General features: G+C 39.4%; 1 pseudogene; it reads left to right on the top strand.

Moving 5' to 3' along the window:
- The window catches only part of LOC124690986, an 8,448-nt pseudogene extending 2,734 nt beyond the window's left edge, over positions 1 to 5,714 (top strand).
- The last annotated feature ends 264 nt before the right edge of the window (positions 5,715 to 5,978 follow it).

The following is a 5,978-nucleotide window of genomic DNA, read 5'->3' on the forward strand; positions in this document are numbered from 1 at the left end:
TAGAGGTAGTGGTTTCTAGGGAGTTTTGATCACAGGGATGTGGCACTGTAGCCGGGTTGGTCATTTCCATCCTGCCCTGTTGCCACAGCTAGCTCATCGAACCTGCAGGGGTTTATACATACAGGGATAGGAAGTAGCTGCACCGAAGTTGTTACTGTTATTGCTGCTGCTGCATTGCGCTCTTATTTCACGTCTTTCAACGCGCCGAAACATGTTTAGCAAGCGTTAACATATAAAATATTCTCCAATGACTACATGAGTGATTCAACGGTTTCTATGATGACTGCTTAAGCACTGATTCCTGACAGCATGCTGCGGATGTGGTTCATACCGTTTGAAATCTGCATCCTGCCCTGTTGTCACACTTAGCTAGCGAAACTCCCTGGGTAAGAAATGGCTCTAGTGGAGTTGTTGTTGCACTGTGCTCTAAATCTAGCGCCGTGAATCATATTTAGCAAATCTTCAGACAAGAGACAAGTCTGAACATGACACGAGTAATATGCTGTTCCACCGTGCCGCTGCAATTGCATTAAACTGTGTCTTTGTTTATTCTGTGATGACTACTGAAGTGCTAATCAACATGACAGCATGCTGCGGAGGTGGTTCAAGACAAGCTTTATGTGGTTGGGGGAAGTCGAAATGGCCGTTCTCTGTCAGATGTTCAGGTTTGCCACTCATGCATGCTAACCGGTCGTGTCTCGCATGCCTCTGCTCCTTCTGTACCTATGTCCTAACATTGGTGACTCTGTGGCAGGTTTTTGATTTTAAGACATCCAAGTGGTCAGTGTTGAATCCCAGTCGAGATTCAAGTCAATTGAATATTGAAAATAATGCTGGGAATCCAGCAATTTCCACCATTAGTCGGCCACAGTTTGGTAATGCTATCATCTTAACCTCCGATGAACCTTTCAAGCGGAAGAGTGTCATTTTCTATGCTGACTAGTGCTCTCACTCAGGTCAAGTGGAAGAATAATCTTCTAGTTGTAGCTGGGAACTCGAGAGCAGCAGCATCGAATAAGGTTTCAGGTGCTTCTATGGATTTCCCTTTTTCTTCAGTTCATACTAGAACGTCTAGCAGCAACATGTTGGGTCATGGGTATGCTTAGACAGACATAGTAGTTTTCGTCATGTTCTGCCTAAGACATGACCACCTGTTTGTAAATACCTTTTCCTTTTCTTAATCAAAAGGCAGCGGTCCTGTTGGTTTTAAAAATGAAAATAAGAATAACTGTACTATCGCCTTATGGTTCTGTACCACCACCAAAGACCATGACATACTTGTTTATGCCCCTAAATATTATAAGCTCCATTATCATAGAGGTGCCGTAGATGAACTGATGTGTGCACATATTTCACTTATGCCTCCTACACACAGATTTATGAAAATAAGAATAACTGTACTATCGCCTTATGGTTCTGTACCACCACCAAAGACCATGACATACTTGTTTATGCCCTAAATATTACTGTATAAGCTCTATTATCATAGAGGTGCTGTAGATGAACTGATGTGTGACATATTTCACTTATGCCTCCTACACACAGATTATCATGTTCTGAACTTGTAGTAAGCAACATGCTTCATTTCAACTTCAAGTTACATCTTCCTGATTTCTTCATTTTCTGGACGGATCTCCCAAACTTTACAAGTCCTAGAACTGAATGTAAATGATTGTGCTGAATTTCTGCATGCAGTTTGGCTTATCGATGTGGAAACAAATAGCTGGTCTGCTGTTGATACGCATGGAAAAGTTCCAGTAAGATTTTTTTCTCCTGTGATTATACATTAATTTACTGGAGACCATGCTGAACCCTCGTTCCATCAGATAGCCCGAGTCGGCCAATCTGTATCACTAGTTGGTTCTAGATTAATAATGTTTGGTGGAGAGGATAACAAGAGGAGACTTCTGAGCGATCTTCATGTACTTGACTTGGAGACAATGATGTGGGAAGAGGTTACAACAGAGTAAGGGTTTACTTATTAGTTATGCTGAATATTGCTTTATGTATTTCTAGTTTTCTTCTGGATGTCAAATTTATCGTTCTCTTTGTTATTGTTAAACAGGAAAGGTGGCCCAGCTCCTAGGTATGATCATTCGGCTGCTGTTTATGCTGACAATTATCTTCTAATCTTTGGCGGTTCCTCTCACTCCACATGCTTCAATGATCTGTACTTGCTTGACTTGCAAAGTGTAAGCACTGAATGTTCTTATGTATTACGCTATACAAGTACACTTGAGCATCAAGTCACAATGTCACATTCTATAAATCTGCTAAGCCAAAGTTTACTTGATAAGTTCATCTATATTTAGTCGTTCTTTGAAAGCTTATTGAAGATTGTCGAAGTCCCCACATGCATTCATACTTCTGCATTGTAGTAGGAGTAGGACTTGGAACTTCAAAACTATATATTATGTTAATAGTAACTACAGGGTTGAATTTGTTCCCATCAAATGACTAGGATCTAACTCTATTCCACTATCGCTAGGAGTAACTAGTACACATCATAAGCACATTCAAACATGTTTATCAAATAATATTGTACTCTACACAGAAGGGATACTCTTGAGTGATTTTCCTCTCGAGCCAAGTTTAACACTTGACTTTAGGACTCAACTGAAGCCTGTGTAAAAATGTTCATCTTTAACAGCTGGAGTGGTCTCAACCTGACACTCAAGGTGCAAACATAACTCCTAGGAGTGGCCATGCTGGTACAATGCTTGATGAAAACTGGTACATAGTTGGTGGTGGAGATAATGCAAGTGGTAATGCCTGAACGTCAGATGCTGTATTTACCTTTTTTTGTTAAATTCGTTTTGCACTGTTCTTTGAGCTCAAGTATCTATGGAAATACACACGTTGCAGGTTCCACTGATACAATTGTAATGAATGCTGCCAAGTTTGTTTGGTCCGTGGTCACCAGTGTGACAGTTCGAGATCCACTTGCTTGTGAGGTAAGCACTAAGCAGTATTTGCACAACTGTGCTGGCTTCTTCAATCATTAAGATTTTTCACACAAATTCATTATTCCAGAATCTTAATCATATCACATACAATCCTTGCATGTTTTTTTGAAAAAATAATACTCCAGAAGTTGTGAAATGAGATGATTATTCATGGAGCATTTCTACATATACCTAGTTGATTTCATTTGTTTACATTGATTTCTAATAAATGTTAGGGTACTTAAATTCTAGGTGAAAGGAAGTTCCATATGAACTTAGAAGGCAGACGTACATGCAACTTGTATTACTTTCAGATGCAATGCTGTTAATTGTGATTTAAAATCCCACCTCCCAATGCCAAGGCCAACACAAAATGATGTTATCAATACGCTCAATCAGTTTTCCTATGAAACAAGACACCGAGTGCTCGAGTTTTTATGATCTGGTGAATATTGACTTTCTGTCCAACTTTTTCTTTCTTTTTCCAGGGTCTAACTCTTTGCTCGACCACAGTTGATGGTGAAAAGGTTCTAATTGCCTTTGGCGGTTATAATGGGAAATACAACAATGAGGTATTCACTTTGATAGAAATAACTACTATGCATAGGATTTTGTTCAAAATAATCCATTTGTTGAATTTGTACATGTCAGCTGATCATGCTTACCTCAGCTTGTCTTTATGTGTGGTGCCTCTAGTGCTTGACTTGTAGAGTTATAGGCTTATAGCTGTTGCGTAGTTACATTGACGTGGTGAAGTTGCATATCCTCTGTTTTCCCTTTGTAGTGCTCTTTATTTCCCTTAGCAATTCTTAGTGTTCTTTGTTTCCATTAACAATATTCTTCAATGTCTGAGGAAAATGATGGCACTGTGCAGGTCTTTGTGATGAAACCCAAGCCAAGAAACTTTGTGCAACCTCGGCTTCTCCAATCTCCAGCTGCTGCCGCTGCTGCTGCTTCTGTGACAGCTGCCTATGCTGTAATAACTGCTGCTGATGAGAAAACTAAAGATATTGTTGCTACTGATGATTTAGATGTGAAGAGAGCTGAACCTGGAAGTTCTTCCAAACAAATTGTTGCTGAAATTGATGCACTTAATGGGGAGAAAGTAGAACTAGAGTCTCGGCTGACAGAAGTTCGTGCTGAAAACACAAAGCTAAAGGATAAACTAGATATGGTGAAGTTGTCCTACGGTGAATTAACAAAGGTAAAACTGTCTTTCTATTTGTTTCTTTGAGGGAGCAAAGTGCAAAGGAAATTCTTGATTCACCATAATAATTTCCCACCTTTTTCTCCTTTTCTTTTGTAGGAACTTCGATCTGTTCAAAATCAGCTAGCCGCTGAAGGTTCAAGATGCCAGAAACTGGAGGTTCTGAACTTGCACACTGCAATAACTTCTGAGCACGAACATGCATATTTTGAGCACTCAGTTTTATGCTTCTGACTGCTTACCTCTCCTCTTTGCTCAATCCAGTCCCAAATTGCTGCTGCACACAAAAGGTTGGAATCTGCTGGTTCTTTGGAAAATGAACTTGAAGTATTGCAGCAACAAATATCTCAGGTGGAACAAACCATGACATCTTCTCAAAGACGGAAATCTGGGGGTGTATGGAAGTGGGTGGCAGGAAGTGCAGAGGTCTCCGACAACGAATAGTAAGTCTATGCTTGAATGGACCAAGTCTGATGTCCTTGTTATGTTATTACCAAAAGCTTTGTGATTATCATTTTGCACAGCTTTTTGTATGGAGGTTGATGTGACCCTGTGTTTCAAAGATTGCATGGCGATGTCTTAGACCATCACTGTAGTATTGAAAAACAAAATTGGCAGGAATATTGAAGCAAATTTTTTGTGGGAATATATTGAGGCAAATTTGCATCTATGTAATGTAGAATGATCTGTGAAATGAATATTAAAGTTCAAGCATCTTTTAAAAATTGCATTTACGTTGCTTTATGAGAAGATAATCTAAAAATATCATTTGTCAATAAATTTTTACTGCATATATATGAAACTCATATTGGATGAAAATCTCGCGGTTTTGTTTGAATAAGGACATTTATCTCTACATTTTTTTCGAAACAATTTCTTGGTTGCTTACAGAACCAAGAACAGTGAAAGCTGTCACTCTGAAGTCCTGGAGGTAGAGAAATATGAATGCATGATAAAGGTGCATTCTGTTTGATGTGCGTAGTACTGAACTGGTATTTATGCTGATTTCCCCACATAAGAGGCCCCACCTGCTCAACTTGCCATATATGTAACTCAGCATTTCATACTAACTTTTGAGAGTGTCTGTAACTCTTCAAGCATTCGATGTCAGGTCCGTCAAGACAAGCTTGATTTCCCAGAAGTTTCCCCTACAAGCTTTCAGCTCTTTTTTTCTGCCTACCTGTTTAATTTGCCACATAGCTAAATATATGACAGTACAACTTATGAGAGTACTCGTAACACTTTAACCACTCTGTGCCAGGTCCTTCAAGACAAACAGCCAGCCAACAGCAAATGACGACTCAAGCGAAGCTGCTACAGTTTTGAGACAGCCTGTTTATCAGTGGCTACTGGGTGCTTCCTCAAGAACTTGCCCGCGATCGAGTTTGCCAAAATGTCTCCCATAATAGTCTTTTGGATCTTCTGGAGTGGCGCCACCTGGTAGAAATTTTCCATAGGCCAGTTTAGACAATTACAATTTGCACAGTAAAATCATGGCATCATACATACAAATACACCGAAGATTGTACCGCATTGGGAATATAATTAGTTGCGGTTACTAGCTTTCTTTTGTTTTCATACAGCAATACAAATATGTTCATTGGTTTGTGGTACAAACATGTTCATTGGTTGTGGCGAATGGAGGAAATATATTTGTTTATAGCGTAAATTTAGTAGTAATATTATCAAGCTGTCTCTATTTCAGATGTCATCATGTTATGTGTCGTTTATTTGATTTGTTCAATGCATGAGTGTAGTCTTACCACTCTGTTTGCCGCTGAAATTTGATCTGCCATTTTGCCCTTGTGCCTGAAAGATTTAAACGT

Source organism: Lolium rigidum, chromosome 2, assembly GCF_022539505.1.
Source record: "Lolium rigidum isolate FL_2022 chromosome 2, APGP_CSIRO_Lrig_0.1, whole genome shotgun sequence".
NCBI classification, from domain to species: domain Eukaryota; kingdom Viridiplantae; phylum Streptophyta; class Magnoliopsida; order Poales; family Poaceae; genus Lolium; species Lolium rigidum.